The sequence below is a fragment of the Battus philenor genome, unplaced genomic scaffold (assembly GCF_028537555.1).
Source record: "Battus philenor isolate CCGP_79_NKW_IND1 unplaced genomic scaffold, ilBatPhil1.0.hap1 SCAF_6, whole genome shotgun sequence".
Lineage (NCBI taxonomy): Eukaryota > Metazoa > Arthropoda > Insecta > Lepidoptera > Papilionidae > Battus > Battus philenor.
In genome coordinates, this window is record NW_027181726.1 from 660,523 (window position 1) to 686,715 (window position 26,193).

At 34.9% G+C, this 26,193-nt stretch overlaps 1 protein-coding gene across 1 annotated transcript in view; it reads right to left on the reverse strand.

The window, feature by feature from the left end:
- The window catches only part of LOC137930116 (protein tiptop-like), a 412,862-nt gene that overhangs the window by 342,660 nt on the left and 44,009 nt on the right, over window positions 1–26,193 (reverse strand). The window contains exon 2 of the mRNA XM_068773226.1: window positions 25,323–25,368. The gene's annotated coding sequence lies outside the window, so the exon portion shown is untranslated. The remainder of the gene's footprint in view (window positions 1–25,322; window positions 25,369–26,193) is intronic.

The following is a 26,193-nucleotide window of genomic DNA, read 5'->3' on the forward strand; positions in this document are numbered from 1 at the left end:
ATCCTTAACTATGATGTCGTTGCACCTAGTGGGAGGAGACCTACCGACATTCCTTTCACCAGCTCATGGTCGCACCTAGAGAACTTTTCGACCAACGACCATCGGTTGCACAAGCGATGTGTCTCGCGAACTGCCACTTTAGACGACCAATTCTTCGAGCTATAGCGTTGATCTTAGTTCTTCTACAGATCTCCTCATTTCTAATTCGATCTTCCTCCAAAACTCTGAGTATAGTCTTCTCCATTGCTCTCTGGGTGATGTCTAACCTTCTAATGAAGCCTGTCGTAAGTGACTACATCTCGATAATAGTTCATTTGCAGCCAATTAATAAATACTATACAAAAATAAATGATTTCGGAAAAGTAAATAACGTAATGATATTATTTTTCAAAATTAATTATCGTTTACTATCTATCTCTACATACTTTACACTGCCAGAATTTATTGGAATATCGAATTAAAGTAGTGTTTAAGAGTGATCACTTTGCGTAGGGCGATAAGAAATAAGTGTAGAAAGATTTAAAAATGTTTTCTGGCAAATAACTTATATATTCACACATTGAAATCTTTTACATCTATAAGCAATCAAGTATTAACTTTTAAAATTACAAAGTCTGAGAGAGCAAGTAAGAATTGAAACTGTTTCGCACCAAGCAGATTTAACTAGAGAAATTGCAGTAACGGATTAGCGGAATAAAACGCAATGGCCAGCCGACATCAACAACTTTCGCGCACTCGCAACTAGTTTGACCGGGGTATCGTACCTACGCACCCGCGGGACAAACGCCAGACTCAGTTCAGGCGAGTGAAAACCGCCTCTACGCACTTGCGCTACGACCGACGCAAGCGCACGCGCATGTCGACATCCCATCGCCGCATTACAAAATGAGGCAGAATTATGATGGATGCTGATGCCTCGTTTCGCGCTTAATAAGACGAGATTCAACTCTTTCATCTATAACGCGAATTTGCACTTTAACACAAAGTAAAAAGGTACACAATTGCAGTCAACCCTCAGGCGAGGAGTGCAATGAATGCAACGAGATCTCGGTGTTCGGTTACGGGTTTAATTCTGTTATGTCTCTGTACAGCCCGTAGTTGAGACGTCTTTGACATTCCTAATAGAATTGATTAAGAACAGTACCTTCCCAACCAGTTCATGCTTATACGCAAAAAAATGTAAAATATTTTAATAGCGGAAATCAATTAAAATATATCCTAAATTTATAGTTATACAAACTTTTAAAGGGTTTTCACAACGTTTAAGTAATTTTCATTAAAACGCCATTAAACAGAACAGTGTCTATGGTTAATAGATTCATTTATTCAAAGAATTCACAACCATTTGCCCGTGAACGAATTGACGCTATCAATTCGGAATAGAGAGATTTATGTTAAAACAAATGCCTAAATAAAATTTGATTATTGCGAGGGAGAGATCCGTGGGCCGGAGGAATTTCAAACGAAAGCGACATTAACATACATAGTCGCGTGAATTAATTCAGTCACTCCTGCAACGCGGTTATTTATATACATCTCCAATCATTTCTCATTACCATCATATTCCGTGTCACTTGTTCCACGATCTTTCAGGATAAACAGTAACATTTAAATTTTACCAATTGAACGCGCGATCTCAACCTTATTCAAAAAGGTATATCTACATAAATAAATAAATTTGGTATATCTGTTTGTAATATTAAAATAACCGCTTTATCACACATACGATACATATATCAAAATTACATTTTTAAAGTTTTTGTCGATCTGTCTATTTCGTCTTATGTATGTAATGACTAGACAAAACATATACTCGAAGATAGCTGAAGTTGATATAATAAGAAATAACTTTAGCTGTTATTTAAGAAAAAGTAAGTAAACAACTTTTTTTGTGATAAATTCAACGCTAACGAAGTATTGGGTATATCTAGTAATTGATATGTAATAAATAATATAGTAACAAATATAATTTTAAAAATTTAATTGCTAAATATTATAATTAATTATTATATACTGCTTGTCCACAGTTTATTTGCCCATAGTATTTCAATTACTTATTGCTTATTATTGTAAATAGATATATAAGCTTGTAAGTGACAAATCAACTTTACAATCACTTATTTAAAGATTTTACAACTAAAGCCATATAGTTATTGATTTAATTTATATATCATTAGTTTGTTTGCATGTAAAACAAAGATATCATACATTAGAAAATGTTTTGAGATGCATCCAATTGCAGTGAATTACAAGGGAAATAAAAATAAACGGCTTGCATTCGCCGACCGCGTGTGTTTGCGAAATTTTGACTTAATATATAAGTCCCCGGCGTTGCCAAAACAATCTCATATGTACGAGCGTTGGACGCGTATTGAAACAATAATTTGTTATAATGATGACAAATTGCGTACGACACATATATATTTGAAATTATTATCCGAAGCTATACAGAGGTTAGTATATTTACATGCCATTTAAATCGTCGGTTTATACTAAAGCGAGTAATTCTAAATCGTATTTAAATAGAATGATTATAAAAAAAATCGATATAAGGGACGTGTTTTAAAATATTAGATCGCTCAGTGAAGTTTCTAGGTCATTAATAAGCACTCGTTATATTAGAATTACTGTTTAAATTAGTATTGATCCAAAAATTTCTTAAATTTATGATATAGTCGTCAAAATACTACAACTATATATCGTGAATTATATATATAAACATACTATCATAAGATATTATTAAGTTATATGTTGGAGCAATCGTCTAAGTATATTTAGCCGTTCGGTAACATAGTATCGATAATATAAACTTCCAATACGTCTTCCGAGATCCGAAAGAAAGTATGTTATAATATATAACAAAATGACGCAAAAAGATTACTATTTTGATATCATTTAGGCTACATCTGATATAGTATATATGTATAAATCTGTCTTAAATATTGTTAAATGAACTGTTGTTGCGAAGTTCTTTCTGCTTCTTCTCCACTGCAATAACAAACACCTAGCGAAGCATTGATTGCAAGAAGCAAAAATTGATAATAAGTGGACAATCAATAAGAGTTCTGTTAAAAGTCCTAATGTTGAATAGACCATTTTTATCTTTTATCTTTATCTTTACGGCGGTTCAGGGTTCAAAGATATCTATAGAGGATATACCATAATCTACAACAGTATGGTATTATAATACGCAGAGTACGCTAATGCCCATCCTCTGTTTTATTTGTGTGCAGTGGCAATCCTATATAAATAAATCAGACAGTGTAAATTATATAAGATTGTTTCCAGGAATCGAATCTGCGACGTAACGATTTTGTTAGTTGGCATCTTGCCTCAGTAATGGTTTTTGAAAGTTACAGTGTCGAATATTTATGATGGTCACAATTGGGTTAATATGTCCATACATGAATAAAACCTTTGCTTAAAATTGAAGTTCAAAAAAATTATCAGGGGTTCCTAATTTGTTTCTAAGGTCACAACGACATGTAGTCTGAGAATGCTTGTAGATCGCGGCGCTAATGTAATATTAGACGCACAGGGAGGAATTTCTTTTAGACTGTTGGTCACTGTTGATTCACTTTTACATTTCACAAGGAGAGGGCAGAGCGCAGATGACGCTTAAATAAAATCATTCTTATTTAATTTATTAATATTTTTAGGCCCTTACAATCATTGATAGTAACCATCTGTGTACACCAGTGATTCCCAAAGTGGTCTATATCGACCCCTAGGGGTCTATGACAACCTGCAAGAGGTCTACGTCAGCGAAAAAAAATTTGGGGGTCCATGAAAAGAAAATGGGGGTCCACAGACTGGACTTCATTAGCCGAGGAGATTTAAGATTAACCCTTACAAAATTGACGCCAAATGTTGTTAATTTATTATTAAAGCATCAGGTTCATCCTTCTCACTAAAAATGTTGACTTATTGCTTATATTATTTTATTTATAGTTTATTTAATGTTACGTATATTTTACATAACAAATACAAAATTTTATTTTGAGTAGTTTTAATTTAAATTCAATTAATAAATGTATAAATTAACATGTGTTTTTAACCCTAAACTTCACTACAGTTAGAAATTTACAGGAAATCAATATCAGGTATTTAGGGGGTCTACCCAACACGGGAAAACGTGGCAAGGGGTCTACGACACAAAAAAGTTTGGGAAACTCTGGTGTACACCATAAAAATTCTAGAAGAATCCAATTTCATAGAAACGTTCCTCGAATCAGGTCTTTATTGTAACTTGGGCAACTACCAACCTTTCACTGTGGAGTTTCCTTGGAAACGTACCAAGCGTTTCGACTACTTTGTTATCTGCACAGTCCGAGTATGAAACGATCTGGCTTCATTATTTCTCGCGAATTAAAACCCAGGCCTCTTCAGGAGCAAAGCGAAGGTACCTACTGAGTCCGCATTCTCATCTTCGACATCGTCGCTTTTATTAACGTGTTCTTCTTTTTCTCTTTAGCTAATACACGCCCATTTTAGGGCAAAGACCTCCCCCAAAGAACACTATGATGACCAGGATTGCGCTGCCAGCATCCATGTGGTCGCACGAGCGATGTGGCCCGCCAACTGCCACTTGAAACCAACAATTCTTATATATTTTTTTAATGACTCCCGCTATTGGGGGCCTCTCGTACCCCTATTTATGGTGGGACAGCGACTTTATTTGCATTTTAATTTTTCACGTGATTTTTTATTTTCTCTCTCTTCTTTCATATTTTACTTTCTCTTTCGGTCTATTATCTATCTTTCATGCTACATTTCTACTTTCTTACCCTTTTGCTCTGTTCATCTATCATTCTTTCCTCTTTTCTTTTTACATTTTTATTTTACATTTTTACTTATTTTCTATAATACATTATATGTCACATTTGAGTTTTATTTTATCACATTTCTTATTGTATATTTGGATTTTTATTTTTTTGTATAACATTTTTAACTATTTTCTTGCAACAAGCGAGGAATTCTTTCCTAGTTTCTTTTTCGCCTATCAGGGAGGCTATTGTCTCCTACCTGATTTTAACGCCAGACCGGCACTCGAATTCGAAATTGTAAATATATATTAGGTTACTCTTACCATATTAGGAATGCTGTAAATTACATTATACCGCGAAGAAAAACATGGACAATAATACGGATGTCTAGTACTCGAAGTCTAGATATTATATGAATCATAGGAATGGATGCTTTCGTTCCAGCTGGATACCAAGGTTAATATACACAGCACACGAGGGGACCCTGGCGTGGAGGGCAGAGGTCGAACGCGGTGGCCTGCGCGGAATTGAGATTCATGCCCGTCACTCCGGCTGCAATATCAATGAGAGGAGTAATTCACGCCTCTGCTAATAAAAGCCCGTCTTGCGTTTCTCATCGGCGTATTGATGGGCTTTTTGACTCCGTGCTAACTAACCGCAGTCTAAGTGTACCACGTTATAGTCATATTATAAAATAAACATAACTCTTATCTTTACCTTTATATCTATTTATTTTTAATCTATTTTATTTTTGACTCTACTTTGTTTTACAAAGTGTTATAGTTGTAGAGAAGAAGCAGGAAGTAACTCCACAACAACACATCTTTTAATAGAGTTTAACACAGATTTATACATATACACTTTATCAGACATAGCCTTAATGAAATGAAAATAATCAGGCGACATCACTACCAAGGGTTATCGTTTAAATATTTATTTATTGAATTATAACCTTTTTCCGTCAATTTATTATTTATATTATTTTTTAATTTTGTTAATGGTCATACAGTTCTGCGGCATTTTATTAAAAGATCAGTCTAAAATTGCAAATTTGGAAATTTTTATTGTAACAGATAAATGTAATGATTATTAAAATCTATTTGCATTAGGAAAATATCGATTTTATTATTGTCATATTTCCTTCAATCAATCGAATTAGAAAATCGGGTTCACATTGACCAGTTAAAAAAAGTTATATCTTTCCGTGTCAAATTAAATAAGATGTTTTCTTTTTTAATTTTTTAAAATACTGTATCGCGTATAAAGGAATACATAACAGAATAAATATTTATACGGCAACATGAATTATTTTTGCTCATATGTACTGCCGATGTACTTAAATAAATAATGTAAGTTTTAGATACGGAGTCGTATGGTTGTAAATATCTTGTTTTAATAATATTTGATTTTCAATAAATATCGTATGATACCAAAAAATCGTATTAAGAATTATAGAGATATAAGATAGTTTATGTTGAAATGACGAAAGGTTGTACATATATGTAGCCGAAAGAGGCGGCGTGGGCGTCTTTGAGAGAATCTATCGATCTTTGAGAGAATTATATTCCTTGCTTAGAGCATCTATCAGCTAACATGATGAACATAAAACATATATATTTAATGGAATCAGGCGTTACCTCGCGGAAGTCCACCCTAAGAAAGAAAAGTACCAATATTTAGCCACTTCCGCACATGCAATGGTAGTCGTGCAACGTGCAACGCCAGCCAGCCCGCTGATAAATGCGTATGCGGCAAACAATGCGAATCACACAACCGCCACCGCCAAATTACTCAATACGTGTTTCACCCCTCCACGGGGCATCTTCAGGAGTTATGTTACACCGATTAGTGCCAAACACAGAGTGCACACTTTTTGCACGACTACCACTGGATGTGCAGAAGTGGCTAAATATTGGTCCTTTTCTAACATAAAACATATATATCAAAGATGATTAAATTTGGGTTCGGCAAGTCAATTGGCGGGTTCTCACACCACGACTAGATCCGCCCGTAAATAACTCATAACCGCGTGTCGGTCTGTCGTCGCATTGCCAAATGCCATTGCCGTAATTTGTCTGCCAGTCTGCGTGTCTAAACTGGTATAATTGGACTTGTTGAGCGCTGATACTTCGCGCTGAACTAAGAGAAAACAAGCAATGGAGCCGCCTTAACATAACGGATATTAAATTTTTATTAAAAATTAAAAAATATTGATATGAATGGAGATCTTCTTCAAAAAAGGTACAACTTGAGAAGGAATCTAATTTGGATATATTAAAGTGTGTTATAATATAATAAAAATTCCACGAGATTCAATCATCAAACGCCTAAACCTGTAAACGTATGTTTATTTTAGTAATCAATATAGCCGAGAAGATTTACAAGTTTAACTAGCAATTGGCATCAGCGAGCAGCATAGACGGTCTTTGAGCTATTATAATTCTGAAGTGGAATCCATGGACCAGGAAGCTCTGTGTAGGATGTTCACCCACGATTTGGAAGTCAAAGAAAAATCTTTTCCCCGTCATGGAACGAAAATAATAAAATGCTTGAAAAATAATTACTGTAAAAATGGACCCTGGTCACACATGGCCGGAGTATACAAGAGGTCCTCAAAACGTGGGCCAAATAAAACATATATATATATATATATAAAGTATATCGGAAAAATCTGAATGTAGATTGTTTTCTATCATATCTAATAGATTCAGGCGTTACCTTGCGAAAGTCCATACCAACTAAGAAAAAGACTTATATATAGCTACTTCCGCTATGTATGCAGCAGTAGTCGTGCAATGAAGTGCACCGCCCGCCAGCCTGCTGATAAATGCGCGTGCGGCAAACAATGCCAAACACAACTACCACTGTTAATTTACTCTACACGTGTTTCACCTCTCCAATGAGCATCCTAGGATTTCTATCAGTGCTTATATATAAATCGAAGGCGGAATCCTATGTCCACCAGTGGACGTCTTCAATGATGACGATATATATTATTGACAGGAACACTTAGTGAGTGTAAGACTTAAGGATTTATTACAGGACGAATCTAGATAGAATTTAATAACAAATTATAGTACACGCGTTAAGTTTTTAATACAAATGTCTTCCGTTATATCTCTACGATTATAACGTAACAAAAACTCTTTTATATTATAATTGTTTGAATTAATTATGAAAAGTTTTAGAAGAAAAAAAACAGTGGAGCCGGTCGTAAACGTCTGTGACCTTTGCAACTTGCATTTTATGCGGTCATCTTGCGAGTTCAAATTTATAATTAGCATAATTATCTATTCAATTAACACGCGTAATTTTATCTGCAGGTGGTTATAATTAATTTCATTACGCCCCCTCCACTTTCCTGTGAAGCGAAACGCCGTGGGAGGGAAATTATGAACTCTTTATCGAACGTTTAAATATTAAAATGGATTTAATGCAATGAGTTCGTACAATGTTTGCTTTTATGTGTGATAGTGCGCAAGGAGGTTTTTAAAGTAAAATAATTTTTAATCAAAACGGCCAAAGAGCATGCATTGGGGTTAAGCGCGCACTTAGTAAAACTGGCCGGTGACAGGGAACGGGTGTCCGTCAGCGCTGCGCCGTCTCGGAATTGCGAATTTATGCTGATTATTTACTTGATAACTTAGCTTTAATACAAATTCAAAGCGGGCAATTTAATACCTGTAGATTAGCGTGGCCAGGGCTCGCCAACCTTCTCGTTGCAATAAAAGAAAAATAAACTTATAACGTAATAAACATCGAATGATTTTATCGGGGGGTTTAAAATATGATAATGCGAAAAACGCCGTGGCTCAATCATAACTTAGCCGCTAATGTCAGCGGGTGACAGCGCCGCCTGATTGGTCGGACGGACGGACATACGCGCGCACTAAATTATATGACAATAAAAATTTTATTGCGCCCGTAAGAGATAATGCCGGGCCCGATGCGGTCAGTTGGCTGTTTATACCTCGGAGTGGTATCTCGGGGACACTTACCTTTATTTGGTCGCGCGGCCGCGTTATCGCGCATCGGTACTCGACATCGATGTCTTTAATCGGACGACGTCTATTGTAGATCGATAAAAAAATCGATTCCCTGGAAAGGTGAGCGGCGTCTGGCGATACTTAAACGTCCATTAGACATCGATATACCGCGAACCGGTCGATTGATCCCGATGTTTACGGCCGAGTCGAAATATTTTCATTTGACGGCCTCTCTTACGCGGCGCAATAAAATACTTTTGCTCGCCCAGCGCCCGATTAATTCGCGAGTGAAGCCGTCGCCCTAAGCGATTTACAATGCGCCTGTAGAAAGAGACGGAGATTATTTAATATATTTGCATTCATTGCGGCATGCATCGGTGCATACAAACTCATTTACCTAGCCCCAATGCATTAATGATCATACGGGCTGTACATATACGTCAGATTACATTTGTATTTACTTACAAATTATTTGATAACTCAAGCAACTTCATACCGTGATTTTATGTTAACGATATATCATTTATAAACGTGCTGTCTCTACTATTACTGAATTTTTGACCATTTTTGATGATGATCAAATACCGTTTTTCGTTTGGCTTTTTTAACTTTCTCAGGATTGAAGAGTTGGAACGCTGAACGATGAGCCTAGTCCACTTAATTCTAACAAGGTACGAGTGGTCCATTATGTATCGTTATGTATTCGTTTCGCATTAGATATAAAGAATAGCTTCGTTTAAGATAATACGAGATCTATAGAATCTCCTAACGAAAAGTTTCGCAAAGAATACAAATATGATAATATTTAGTCAACGTGTACGTAATAATTTTTCACGTACATAACTATATAATCTTTAGATATAAATAAAAGCGTTTTAAAGCATTCTCTTCTTGTTAGCCTATGGGCGCCCTCTGATCGCCTACATCCAGCGATATAGTGACAAAGATCACCTACACGATCACAGCAGTTCTTCCATAAGCATATAACTAAGAAAACATACATCATCATTGTGACACTAATATCTGAACCGCGAAAGTCATAAGGAACCCCCGACCCAAGATCTTAAACCGCAAGCTTAAACCACTACCCTTACAGTCCAACAAAACTTGTACAAAATATCATACCGTTTAATAATGTTTATTGAAAAAAAATATTTTTTCTTTCAAATGGGTTTTGATAAGCAAACGTAACGTTTATACATTGGTATAATGTACATTTAAATATATAATTGTATGTTACTTGCTCAACGGTGAAGAAATTGACGAGAAACTAGGTAATTACTTCATAAATCTTTTATTTCTCACGTGAACGACAGAACGATGTTTATCTCGAATAATTGAACTGTTACAGAGAGATTATTAAGAAAAAATAATTGGAAATGTTATATCTTGAGCAACAAATTATTTACAAAAGCTTTTAAATTGGGACACTTCTTATCTTTATTTAAATCGTCCACCGTACCCGACGAATGTTTATCTTTTAAATTACCAACTGAAGTGGATTCATTAAAACGTATTGTGAACTAAGAAGCATGTGCCGTCTCGGGAGGGATATTAGAAAAGAAATTGGCAAACGTAAGGAAATCAATCGGCACCAAACATCTGAGCGCTAGCCGATACGGGAACGCCTGAAAAACGCGACATTCGAACAATGTGCAAAATAAAACAACGGTGGCAAAGAACAAAATAACTCATCTCAGCGAGGGCGAGCGATTTGTTCGTTTTTCCACGCTATCTTCATATCCGGACGAGCGGCCGTACACCGTCTGAGCGTTGTCTGAGCGTCTGAGCGTGGTCTGAGCGTCTGAGTGCCGTCTGAGCATTTATTGACACGTAACATTAACAAACGGAGGCACGCTTCTCTAATTATCATCTCTTAGTTATCAATACTACTAAAATTACTTTAAATATACTCAATGAAGAAACAAAGCGAACATTTCAAAATAAATCTAGTCTCATAACTACACTGTACTAACACTGTACCAACAATTTCGTTCCAAATTATTGAGTACATACAATGCAATTTAAACCATAATATAAATATATAAACAAACATAATATAAGTGTATAAACCATAGTCTTTGATCTCTGTTTAGTAATGTCTTTATTTTTATTTGTTTTTTTTTCATTGTTTGACTATAAATCATTACACGTTCTCAGTGAGATAGTTATAAGGTAACAACTGTAATTAATTTTATATTTCAAAGCTTCTAAGTTTGTACTTTCTTACTGCCTTTTGTTACTGTCTATCTCCAATAAAGTAAATAAATAAATACCAAAAGTTCCCAACCGTTAGGTTATACTGTGTACAGTATACCAGCCTAAGAACAGGAACCTTTTTACAGTAAGTATTGCCTCCATCATCTCTGACGGCAGCACAAGGTGAGTACTTGATTTTCCAAGTAGGTGATGGAGTTGTAAGGCTCATTTACTTCACGTCACCGAGAACGCACTAACGATTCAATCCTCACTCGGTTTGCCTGGTAAACTGGATCTCATATTATCCGAATATATTACCGGAGTTTTTGGTACATTATACTTCTCGATTCCTATCACGAGATCTAATATAAACTACGGTAGGTATTATCTAGCATATACCTCTTGAATTGTTAAAATTTTTGATAAGTAATTGCTAAACTAATCAGTTTCTATTGTGACGGCTTTTGTTTAATTATCGGAAGTAGAATGAGTCTAGACTCAACTCACATATAACATTATATAACATAAAATACTATACTACAATGTAACACACATGCATAGCACTCATAAATAATGCATGTATGATAATCGTGCTTGTATAATTATTGCAATATAGTACATAGCGACGTGTGAGGACGGTTCCAAAGACTACCGGTCTTGGAGGGGAGCCCGGAGGGGGGCGGTTATCTGAAGCGAAAAAAGCGAACACGAGAGTTTAATGAAAGCGACGCCGGTGGCTTCTGAAATTTCTTCAATGCGCCGCCGCTTGCCGCAGATCGAACGTTACGAATTTTTATTTGCTATTGTCGAAGTTACATACGTCAGACACAATCGCTTATGGCAACACATTGATTTATTTCGAAGATTTTTTTTTAATTATTCATGGTTTTCATAAAATCTTTACTTAAAGCATTGTCTTAAGTTTATGTACGTAATTTTAATGAAAAAGTTGTACACATGCGTCATAACATGTATTAATTTTTTATGCCCTGTTATTTGTGGCTTCTCGTTCAACTATTAGTTTTAGAACAGGGACTTTTGTTTCATTGATTTTTTCACTTATTTATTTTCATTTCCAAGCTCCTCTTTTCTCCTTCAAAATTTCTTTAATTCGTTTCTTTTTCCGTCTTTTACCTTTTCTCACGTTCTAAAGTCAGTTTATACATTCTTTCAATGCATCGCGTTCGATCCTTCGCCATATTTCATACTAAACTACATATACATTTAAATTCATATCTTATTTTTTTAATATCTCATTTATTTCGACAATGTTTTTGATACTTTCGCCGGGTAAGTAAAAGTTCAAAAAAAAATTTTGATGTGCTTAAAAAATAAAGCAAAAAATATAAAATTGCACAAAAGTAGAATCAAATTACTATTACTCGCTCATGTCGAAATCAAATATCTTTTATTCGAGTAGACATTTACATGTGCTTTTGAGTAGTCGATTATTTTAACATTATAAGGAGTAAGTTACCAACGGATCGGAATGCTCTGAAGACCCGGCCAGAAACTGAACAGTTGCTCTTTTAAATGAAATTTAACAATTTTTTTTATGTGTACATTATAAAATCAAAAAATCATGTAAATGAATCAACCAAGTTTCACACATTTCTATCTACTAAAACTCTCTAAATGCTATGACAAGATTTATTTAATAATATTCTTTTAGTTTTGGAACTATATCTAAGAAACAGAAGGTCTAAGATGTCTCCTGGAACTTTATTATAAGTACGTACACCCATAGCAATGAAGGATTTGTTAAAAATGACATTTAGGCGTAACGAATTTATTTTTATTTCCTGTATTTTAAATAATGGCGCATAAATAATATATCATTAAAAATGTATTGCGTAGCAACCGCTACAATATCAATTTCTTCAAAAACATCTCTCAGACAATGTCAAGTTTTAAGTTAAATGTCAGTACATGTACATTATTACAATTGAATAAAAAAAATTGTATTTGTTGGATATTAAAAAAATTTCATCAAATCGTTTCTTTAATAATTGTATGCAATTAGATTTGACATACAAATTTATTCGTCGATATAACTTTTAATTACATACATATATGTTAATAGATATAAAGGTGCAAACATACACAAATTGCACAGTAATGTTTACAGTGGACAAGCTAAGGCTGTATCTTTCCTGTAGATCGATAACAGAAGGCAATAAATCCTTCTTATCAATACAAGCAATTGAATAATACTCAATTGATTAGCGAGCGTGACTTAATTTGAATGTAGTCGCTTAGCTGCGATAAGTTACACTTAAACCTTATTAAGTACGGTCCGTTGGTAGCCAACTGAGAGATTATTACAGTAGGGATTACATGCAATCGTTTGTGTTAGATGTGGGTTGGTAATATGCAATTATACAGTAATGACACGTGGATCCAAGACGTGGTCGCTTATGACAGGTCTCACAATGAAGCTCGTCACCCAGAGAGCAATGGAAAGAGCAGAAGAACCAAGATAACAGATGAAGAATTAATAGTTCGAATAATTATTCGTCTGAGGTGTTTGTTGTTTTTACGTGTTTGGTGTTTGTTGTTGTCAATGTCTTTACTTATTTTTTGTTATGTACACCCTGAACTGCCCTCTCTTTCATGTCTTTCATCTCCAACGAAAGGTTTTATGGTAGATATCGCCTCGAGCGATACGACCTTCTACCTGTAAATAAATTGTTACTTTTTTAGGTATAATCTATGTTATTTTGTTATATTTAATTTATGATTTTTAACGAATAGTTTTGGTGTACAATAAAGTGTAAATAGATATTCAGAATAAATAGTTCAATTTGGATTTACATAAATTACTACATATATTTCTATGCATTATCTTTATTTTATTTCGACTACTTATCTTTTGCATTGTTTAAAAAACGTAAGGTCGCTGCATTTCTAGTGTACCAGCTTAAAAATTTGACAGAAGAACCGTATTCATCTGTTATCAGCGTAAAGAAAAATTAGACGTTTGGAGATTTGATATTTCAGTGCACCGCCCGACATGCGACGTTAGATATCGTAAAATAAGAAATTGCATTTGAAATATCTCCTTATCTGCATCTGATAGCATCGGACGGCAGACGCTCACCGCCATCTGGCGGCGGCGCCGTCAAACCTGACCGCAGCGATATTATCGCATCTCTTTCATCGTCCGCTTAAATACATGTAAACATCGATTCCTTCATTTTTTTCCCAAAACAGAGTAAATACCTCAGTACTTCCAGGCTTCTTACCGTTAAACACGATTTATTATAGACAAACATACAATAGGTTGTACTCAATAAAAAAATAGACCGTGTGTTCATATAGCGACAGATATTGGAAATTACATATATGTTATAGGTCACTTTCAACACATATTATATGTAACCTGTAAAATAAAAGTTTATATATTTATATTCTGTAGTGTATATAAAAATAACTAGATACAAATACAGCATATAAACAACCTAGACAATATACATTATATAGATAAGTACATTGATATAAAGAAGTATATATCTCACAGGACTAGTGGTTGTCGTTACAGCCCATAGACACTGCAAGGAACGAAGCTCTCCCAAAGACATCTATAGGATGTACCATAATCACCACGCTTGGTGGACGGATCAGCGACCGTTGTGTGGTACTAAGTTAAGAAGAGTACGATACTACCTATCTTCTAGAAACTTGATTACGAGCAGTGGCAATCCTATATAATTAATGCACAAAGTGTGAATTAGTCAGACAAGTAATGTAGCTTTTCTAGCCTTTTGACTGCCAGAGAGAGAGAAATAGACAGAGATATATATATATATATATAATTCTCGTGTCACGGTGTTCGAACTTGAACTCTGAAACGGCTTGACTGATTTTTACCAAATTTAATATGCGTATTCAGTAGGTCTAAGAATCGGCTACTATCTATTTTCTATACCCCTAAGTGATAAAGGTTGTTTACACTTAAAAAAAAATATTTTTTTAACGGAATTTTTTGTTTTTCTTTTTTTATGATACAGCATATAAGAATACATACAACCATAAATTTTCACCCCTCTGCGATCAACCCTTATTTTTTATTTGTAAATTAAAATATCAATTTTTTTTGCAAAACAACGTTTGCGGGATCAGCTAGTATATATATATATATATATATACATACATATATATATATAGATAGAGAGAGAGGGAGAGAGAGCGAGACATATGACAGGAACTTGTTCTACAAGCGTTCTACCTTGCATGTAGATAGGAAAATTTCCTTTGTTTCAAAACTTCCTACATAATCTCCCTTTGACCCTTAAATCGTCCACAACTGGACCCAGGACTCCCCTATAGGTTTACAATAGAGGTGATTGGACAGGGCGAGCATCTACCGTCTTTCAATATCCTTAACCAGGCGTTTTCTCCACCACAAGACCTCACGTCGCCTGTGGCTAACCCATAAGCGCGTTTATGACAACTGCCACTTGTCGTTATAATTGGCCAAATCATTAGACTAAGTCAGTTACTTTAGATCTACCGAATTAAACTTTTTCTTTCAGCGTCTACTACAATACAAGATTTTGTGAAATGTATAAAACACTAGCTGATCCCGCAAACGTTGTTTGGCAAAAAAAAATAGATATTTTAATTTACAAATAAAAAATAAGGGTTGATCGCAGAGGGGTCAAAATTTATGGTTGTATGTATTCTTGTATTCTGTATCATAAAAAAATAAAAACAAAAAATTTCGTTAAAAAAATTAAAAAAATTTTTAAGTGTGAACAAAGTTTTTCACTTAGGGGTTTAGAAAATAGATAGTAGCCGATTCTCAGACCTACTGAATACGCATATTAAATTTGGTAAAAATCAGTCAAGCCGTTTCAGAGGAGTTCAAGTTCGAACACCGTGACACGAGAATTTCATATATTAGATTATCTCTCAAAAATCTAACAAAATATGGAGACTAATTAAAAGGGAATCATGTTGTGATAATTTCTCTTAATCACCGTCACAAAGGCACCACTAGAATATACAACTCACTAATTGCAAATTCGAATGAATATATATCACACATCCCAAAACTCGATAAACGACCGCCGAGGGCAGATAAAAAATCGATACTCAATTAAGAGCGATTAAGAGAAGTACACACGAATCGATTGCGCATTTCAGATCGATTACCGTCCAGTTTAACGTTTCAGCGATTCAAACGCGCCGATCTGCGTGGGCGCTTCCAATTTGCATAGCTTCATTAGGGTCGAACCGCACGGACGGCGGTATCGCGCGTTATCTGCTACTCTGGATTGCGCCTTATTTTTTCCTTTTTAAGTTTTTTTTAAAAATCAACAGCTGTTAATTAAGCGCGCGTGAGGTCCCGCACCTCGGTTATAATTGCGCCTCCGCGCCGTGCTGCTTGTTAAGAGAGTGCTGCAGCTAGCTGCTTCCATTAGACGTGACACCCTAAGAATTTGTACACGCCGTACTCATTATTATCGATTTAATTGCTCGTATTATTAAACTATTCCTTACTTGAAATAGTAATATTTTTATTACAAATTAATTGTATTACTGTTATTTAATACTGCTTGAAAGTAGATTGTCACTTTGCCGTTTGAAGATAGACTGTTACTTTGCCGTTTGAAGTAGGGTTGTTACTTTGACTCATGAAAGTAGATTATTACTTTGCCGCTTGAATGTAAATTGTTACAGTGACGCTTGAAGGTACACCACTGTTATTTTGTCAATTAAAGGTAGACTTACTTTGCAGCATGAAATTAAACTATTATTTTGCCGATTGAAGGTATGCTGTTACTTTGCCGCTTGAATGTTAATTGTTACTTTGCCGTTTGAAGGTAGACTGTAACTTTGACTCATGAAAGTAGACTGTTACTTTTCGGCTTGAATGTAAATTGTTACTATGACGCTTGAAGATACACTGTTACTTTGTCAATTGAAGGTAGACTTACTTTGCAGCATGAAAGTAAACTATTATTTTGCCGATTGAAGGTCTGCTGTTACTTTGCCGCTTGAATGTTAATTGTTACTTTGCCAGTTGAAGGTAGACTGTTACTTTGCCGCTTGGAAGTCGACTGCTAATTTTCTCTTTGTCAGTAGGATCGATATTCCCCGGACAGACTGTCTCATAAAAATCAAACATTACTTGAGAATCAAATAGAGGCCTTGTAAAATGTTAATAAAAGAAAACTTCTAGCGTACTGAAAAATGTAAGGCTTCGTCAATTTTCTTTTTTATTATCACAGTGAAACTAGAGAAAAACGTTTCCGCAAATACCACGATCGCGTAAACAAAGATAAAAAGGAATGTGGTTTATAAAACGCTATAGAAATATTTTCGATCTTCACCACTGATTGACGGAAGTGATTTCGGCAATTTTTAAATTACGAGTTCACTTCGCTCTTAATCCCGGGAGTCTATAATGAGACCGGAGACCACAATGGCGGACAATACGCGGACAATATTAAGATCTGCCTACACTCGTCTGACGATTAACAATCGCTTTGTGATCTTTGATTGCTTCTGCCAACGCGAGAGCGATTCGCTTCGAGTACCAGTCTATTGAAATTCGCGATTCAACATTTCGTCTATCTATTAACGGTCAGATGAACGATTTGTGAATGTGGGTCAATTTTTTTCGACATTCTGATAGGAGAAAAAATATTAAAACAATGATATATCTAATTCTCTTCGAAAAATGTTACGTCAAGAAAAAATTATGACTAATAGTCGATGCACGATAATCTTTCGGGGAGGCCTATACCTTCCATACTTACTTACCTGTGTCTTGTCATAAACAGCCTAGATATACAGAAAGAAAAATTTTATATATACAAATAAATAAAATTTGATTGTCTGTTTGTAATATTAAAATTACTGCTTTATACTACATGCATATGAATATATACGATATATACCAAAATTATTTTTTTTTACTTTACCTATGTGTCTGTTTGTTACGATCACATGTAACATGTAACAAAGGCTAATTTTGAACTTAGACTAATTTAGTTACATAAAAAAATCTAAAAGAAAACCTGAATAAACGAAATAATTTTTTAGATGGTGTTTCTCTATATACCGTGTTACTATACACTCCCGTGTAATATATGTATTGACATGTAATAAATTTAAAACGTAAACGGAATCATCCAGAAAATTTTATTATAACAAAACGAATTTTAAGACAAAAGACTTGAGAATGAATTACTACAAGTGGCTACTTCCTTTAACATAGTTCAATCTAATTAAAGTTTTATTGGAAAATGAAGTTTTCGGAGCTATGTAATCAATATAATTGTCCCTTATTCGATAATAATAAATAATTAATTAATTTAAACCATTATAAAAAACATATTCGCATTGTAAGATTTATGCGATCGCAATACAGTCTATCCAACTTCTAGCTAACTATAGTAAACACTAGAACGCGATAGATACCTGGTAACTTTGTTTTAAGTTGAAGGATAGACCTATAGGCGCAGTTCACTGTAATTTGCCATTCTTCTCGTAACTTAAGTGATTACTTTAAATGTTACCATCCTACAAGCAAGAGTAATAACCAGACAGCCCGGTGTGACAGCAAGCGACCGATACAAATATAAATAACGATTCAAATCAATAATTCTAAGTCTGGAATCTGAACGCAGGTCTGCATATTCAGGCAGCGCAGATTGACCAGCTATTTCAATACATCGCGCCCGGACACGAGATGCATTACGTTGAACAACGGCTCGCTAATATTTGATTGCATCGTCAGATTGCATATGACACGGCTCGGTGTTGCAAGTGTAAACCTAATAAGTGACAATCATTTTAATATTATATTTGTCTATGGTAATTTTCTTGTAGTGGTATTCGTATAGGTGAATATCCATGTAGATGAAATGTTGCCCACATTACATCATTGTCAGCGGCGAATTTAAAAGGGGAATTCGACAGAAATAAAAGATTTTCCATTGAGGAAATATTCTTAGGCTTAGTAACAACAAGAAGTTTAAAGTAGAAGTGTGTTTATTCATTCGCGCTTCGCCCTTATTTATAACGATATAAATGAGTAATTTTATTTCTGTGGGATTCCCCTTTTCGATGATCACGTTATGTTGCTTCTGCACCCCAGACAGACACAAAACAGACTTTACATTTTGCTATCAAAGAATTTTCAGTTATTTTGACCAGATACAAATTTCGCAAAAGTATAGTTTATAAAAAAAAAACAGTAGAAGATTGTATGAACGATCACCTACTTATGTGGTCTGATCAAGTCAAATCTTTAGAAATGCAGAAGATAGGATGGCATGAAACTAGATGCCAACATTCTGTTAAGGCGTTTCAAAATGGACACGATTTTCAAAACTAAAACTAACTAAGCCGTGTCCATTACTGTATTTTTTATAATAAATAATTTTGTATGTTTTTACGAGCAAACAAAACAATATTATAGATATGTTGCGAGGCAATCGTAAGAATACCATCCTTTATTAAAAACATACGGAATGATTGGTTTTAGTTGTAAGATCTTTAAGATGTTAAATAAATAGCATCATTTGTTGTCAATTAATGTATAGTGTACTCGATCCTAAAATCAAAAGTTTCAGATGTAATAAATAGCGTAATGATAACAAATTAAGAATAAGTGTTTATAAAATTCAAATGCCTTTTCTTTGCAGGCTTTGTACTGTTAAAAGTGATGACTTTGTCTTTACGGATTACGAATGGAGAAAGATGTTTTGTAGTGTTTTTGTAGTTTTTAAATAGAATATCGAAACGTGACTAGATCTAACGAGAAATAAATGCGAGTGAACAGAGTCACGGCGCTCTCGTCGTATTATAAAAACACAGCGGCGACCGACATAAACAAGGAAATGGCAAGGATGCTAATTCGCAAACATAAATCAACTAAGATTTAGAGTCGCATCAAAAGGGAGCCACTAAGAGCTCACGACACGACCGCGACCCGAGCACGAACTTTACGATTACCAAGAACCGAGTGACGGACGAAACGCTGTCGCATAAATCAATTTAATCTCCTCGCCAAAGACAATTGGTACCACCATTACTCGAACTATACCAACCAGCTTCAATTTCAATTTGAAACCTAAGTTACACTCCTTAGAGTCGAATTTCAAACGTTATTAAACATGCACATAGGACAGAGGCGCGAAAGTTGAGCGCACGCATGAATCAAAGGAGACGTCGTTCCGCGAGGCCCATCGCTGAATTAATGTCTAATACGGTACTGTGCGCGTGTAATTGTTGACTTTTATACAGTACGTAGGAATAACACAAATAGCTCGCCGAATGCGCATGCGCAACGTTAATTCTTAAGTCTACATAAATAATTTATCATCGATTACTGTACGAAGAATCAATTATTGTAGTTTTACACTGAATTAAATATATTTACTTCTGTACGCTGTTGGCGGAAATATGATCGTGCATTTAGTTCTTATTTTAAAATTTATGACAGTGGTACTTTTATTACTATAATAGATTTTTTATTCTATACTATGTCAATATAACATCGTATTTAAAATTTTTATAAAAGATGTAAAAATGAAAACCTTTAACCCAGTGCGTGTTTCCAGATATGCTATATATACACTGGTTATATTTCGTGTGAGTTTTTCTCAGGTCAAAACGCGTTAGAAATGTCATTTCGAGTGGACTAATATCGACGAAGTTTTCAATTGAATCATAATTTCTATTGCTCTGTTCTTTTATGATTATTATCCGTTATTCATATTTCTCTTTAAATATATTTCTTTTTTTTATGCTTCTTCTTTTCAGCCTATGAAAGCTGACTGCAAGATAAAGGCCTTCCGTAAAGATCGCCACGTTGACCGGTCCTGCGATACCCGCATCCAGCGACTTCCTGCAACCTTGACTAAGTTTACGGTCCACCTAGGTGGGTGGGCTTACCCATGCCGCGTCTACCAGCACATCACCGCCACTGGAGAACCTTTCAGACGAGCAATTCTTCGAGCTACGTCTGTGATCTTGGTTCTTCTGCGGTTCTCCATATTTCTCTTTCCTTCTCTCTCTTTATTTTTCTCTGGATGACCTTTAGCTTTCTTATAAGACCAGTCGTAAGAGACCACATCTCGGATCCGTATATCATCACCGGCAACACACATTGGTCAGAAACCTTAGTTTTCAGATATTGCGGTATTTTGGACGAGAAGAGGTTTCGGAGCTTTCCGAACGAATCCTAGTTGATTTCTTTTTCTTACTTATTTACTTTCTCAATTTTAAATTAATGATGATATATTGCACTCTTTTATTATTGCATTTCATCTATATTCTTAGCTATATTCGGATGTGTAACTGGCTGGTAAGAAATTGTTGCGCTTATGTAAATAAATATCGTCTTTTAACGTTATACACTTAACTTTAAGTGTAAACAGTAGTAGGCTCATCAAAATAGTATACGAATTATTATTTAAAGCGAAAGTAAAGGCAAAATATAGTCATAGATAGGACTATGCTTGGTATTTCTCTAAGGAATCAAACCTGGAACCAAGATAATTCAAGGAAAATCTGTTGTTGATTGGCATATGAAGAAGCATATAATACTTTACTAGAGATTAGATGAACTGTGTCAAAATGGTCGTAGATGAATCATAGATTTTGAAAAGTATTGGTGGGAATGTTTCATATTATTACAGACTTAAAATTTGAGATTGGAAACAAGTTAAAAAGTTTTAATTTAACTTCTTTTCAGAAGATTTCGTAAAAATAATCATTTTAATTTACATTAAAAAATCAATTAACAAATCAACTTTTAATTATGTACATCAAATGAGCTTCAGTACTCATGACAGAGCAATGGTAAATTTAATTTTTCATTCAGTCTCAGCTTCGCCGTGATCTCGAGCGGACGGTATCGGACAGCGTGCGGTTGCGGAGAAGCAAACGTTTGAGGGACAAACCTCCTCAATTATTCATGGAACTACAGCGCGGCAGCCTGTGACGTGTCACTCTGTGCTATTATAGAATTAGATCGCGCCGGCGCTTGCCCATTTGTGTCCTGCGTCTTAAGTGACGGACTGTACTTAAATATTTATACGACATGCATCAGTGTTACTGCCGTTTACTTACTTATCAACCGTATGATTCACTTTAATATATTTATTTCTATTTATTTGATTAGCAAGATTAAGTTGCAGTACACCATGTAGAGTACTGAACAGATAGCTGCAGTTTCCCTTAGGTTCTGGAGTGGTGTCCTAACTGGGTTCAAGTGTTTCTGGGAAGCTCTTGATTCGGGCCGTCACTCAAATTTACATATAAAGGTGATATAGAGTCAAAACTCTGCTTTATAAGTTATTTACAATCTTCTATTTTTTCAGCTGATGGACGGCTTATGCCTATGCATACGACAAAGATCGTCACGATGAAGGTCCTGCGCCGCCCGCATACAACGATTTCCCGCGACTGTAATTATGTCGTCGATCCACTTTGTGTGGGGCCAACCCGCGCTGCGTTTACCGACTTTGGTTGCAACTGAAGAACCTTTCAGACAAGCAATTCTTTTAACTACGTAGGTTATCTCTTTTACTATTTAAGAAAAGTACCAATATTTAGCCACTTCCGCACATGCAGTGGTAGTCGTGCAATGAAATGCACGGCCCGCTAGCCCGCTAATAAATGACACACAACCGCCACCACCAAATTACTCAACACGTATTTCACCCCTCCACGGGGCATCTTCAGGAGTTATGTCACACCGATTAGTCACTAATCGGAGTATTTTTCAGCGGGCTGGCGGGCGGTGCATTTCATTGCACGACTACCACTGCATGTGCGGAAGTGGCTAAATATTGGTCCTTTTATTACTTAGGATGGACTTCCGCGAGGTAACACCTGATTCCATTAAATCTTTTACTATTATTGTGTTACCATTTTTATGATAATTTTTACTTTCATTAAAAGCGTATGATTTTCTTTCTATTTTACTCTCTTTTCTTGTTACAAGATATAAAAACAAATTTAGGTTTTTAAAGAAAATTCATTAGTGTATCTATGCGATACGAGCGTGGCGCTCGAATCAGACGTTAACATTGTACAGCCCAAAATAATCCGGTCGAAGCTCAGATGAGACGTGAATGGACATTTACGTACGTTTATGGACTTGTACCATGAATTGTTGAACGCGGCGCTGATCTTACACGAGGACAACGGTGGTCGTGCGCCAATTAGACTGCCGGAGACGATTTGACAGCGCTGTTACATGCGGACGTCGACCGGATTTGAATCTGTCTGATATGTTTAACCATTGCACATTGTTGTTTTTAAACAACATACTAAAAACCACAGATAAAATTGACCTTCTTTTATTTTTTTGTTAAATTTGACAACTAATTCTAATTTGTGAAACTAATTTTGTACATTTTTTAATGTTAGCACTATTCAATGTTTATAAGCATTGAAAATAAGTTAATTTCAAATGTCACTTTGAAGAAAACTTTTCTAGTGGCGCGAAACTAAGTTTTGTAGCTGTGTTTGGACTGATAAAATATCATGTAAGTATATAATATATTTTTATTTGCTTGATTATATCTTTAATTACATGTTCACGTTGTAAAACATTGAAAATCTCTTGATGCTACAGTCGAACAGGGCGAAATCTGGTATGTTGATGTTGCATGAATCCTTCTAATTGAGTTTAAAATATTTAATTATCTATCATCATAATATCATATATATTATGATAATATTTGACAGATGACATAGTAAAGGTTACGGAAAGACGATGGAAGAAGTTATTGCAAGACCGTACATCATGGCGATCTTCAGGAAGGTGTATAGTATGTATTTTTAATAATTTAAATAAATAGATTATTTAAACGTTGTGTCTCTGACTGTACCTGTGAAGGTACTCACGAGTGGACTACAATTTGGCGCGAGCTATACCAAACGTGAGACTTCATCGATAGTCATAAACAAGAGGTTCACGCATCTCTCGTCGCGGCCACTATGAGGACAGGCAGAATATTAATAGTATTCTAGGAAACCCTAGCAGACCTGAAAATAGATGCGTGCCCATCATTAGACGAAAGTGGTCCATGTCAGATGACTGCCACTTTCGCAACGTCACGTCACGTACGTTGTTCATATGGTATGCAATTTAATACGATACGTAAAAACTCTATACTTCGGCGTAGCAAATTTTACTTATTTGTGTGTATATATATATATATATATACAGTAATACCCCGCTTTACGCGACCCCGTTATACGCGGTTTCACTATAACGCGAATTGCAAATTTCGCGCTCAAATGCCTCGAATTACGCTAAAGAGTGCGTATAAATATAATTTAGTCATCAACTTCTCTATGGTGTCTTGACCATCTGTCAAACAATTAAAAACAGTGTTGGGTGTTATGAACGTATTTTACAAGAACGTAAACAAAACGTTACCCAAAAGACAATAGATGTATTTTTCCGTAAAAAATAAGAGTATGTATTGCATAAAGTGTTCCTAGAATTAAAGTGATTGATTAAAATGATTTGTATTTTTTTGTAATAATTTTTGACTATGTTTAATCATAAACCTCGTTATACGCGAATGTATATATGTATATATATATATATATATATATACATATATAAGTGTGTGAGTGTGTGAATACCTAATAATAATTTTAAATTTTTATTTGTGTATTTTACACCCTTCATTCTTACCTCCAGCACATAGAACTTTACTATTTATTTTTCCAAGTCATTTCGTTGAGTCAGTACTACCTTTTTTTATGGTCCCCGCTATTAGGGGCCTCTCGTACGCCTAACTTTTTGGAATCAGGGACTTAATTGTTCAATAATTATTTTTTTCAGTCTTTTCTTTAATTATCACTCTCTTTCACGCGTAACAATATCTTTCATTCTTTACTTTTGTCCTTCACAATATCTTTCGTTTTGCTCTTTTATACCTTCTTTCTTTCCTCGCCTTTCTTACATCATCTTCTTACTCTAAGGTGGCTGGGTACAGTACTACTTATTAACGCTGGCTGTGCGTTCTTTTGTTTATCGACAATAGACAAAACATTTTACATCTTTATCGCCTGATATTAAGCGATGCATGTATCTACGAGAGTACATGCTCGCCCAGAAGAAACCTATTTACTCTAGTCTTGAACACTGCCAAATTATAGTTAGCTGGAAATAACGACACCTGGGGTGTTTCATACGTTGACCGTTTGCACTATAAAAGTAGTATCAACGTTGTTAACACTAATTCCATCACCATCATTTTCATCATAACAGTCAATAGACGCCCATTAGAAGGCCTAGGCCTCTCTCAAAGATCGGGATGACCTTAAGTCTTCTTATACGCTCACAATATACTAGACTTAAAATTAAGAGAGATATAAAACTTACGTTTTTTTGTCTATCTATATCATGATCACTGTCACAGCATCCGTAACTGTAAAAAAGAGAAAAATTTACTTAAATTATATAAATTACATGAGGAATTTGGTTTAAAAAAATTGCTAAATAAATTTTGTTTAACTTAGTAATAAAATAGTGGAATTTAGACATTAGCGAGTTGCATTATTCATATTTCGAACTTAATCGATCGTAAAGTCTATCGAATTACAAAGACCTCGATTTTATTGAAGATTTCTCACTATTAGAACGACAAAAGATATATATTTATACATTTTTTTCGCTCAATTTATTCAATCCACAGTCATAAACTTCAGTTCAGTGTCAAAGATCGTTGCATTAAAATACTAATGAAAAAAATATTATACAACGGAATAATTAACAGCCGATGAGAAAAGACTAACAAAATTGTAGAACGAAAGAAACAGTACGACACATAATATGATACATGAAAGAGAAGAATGATAATAATAAAAAATATGAATAAATTACTAGAAATAAAAAGTCCCTGTCCCACACGAGATAGGGGAACGAGAGGTCCCCAACAACGGGGACCATAAAAAAAAACAGCCGATGAGAAGATAAGTAAAATAACCGCCCAACTAAATTATTATATTCTTATAAATTTGTACTAGTTTCTAATTTATTGATTTTTTAAACTCTGAAAACAGTGGTATGGTGCTCGTTCAAGATCTTTAAGACTACGTATTAGACACATACAGAGTAGTTTTAAAGAGAACAAAACGTCGGTAAATCAGTACTACGTTTATTTGGCTTACTGCCTAGCGCCATCTAGTAGGGTTTTAAAGAAAACATGATAAAACAGTTCCATGTATTTACTAACTACTAACTTACAATTAGG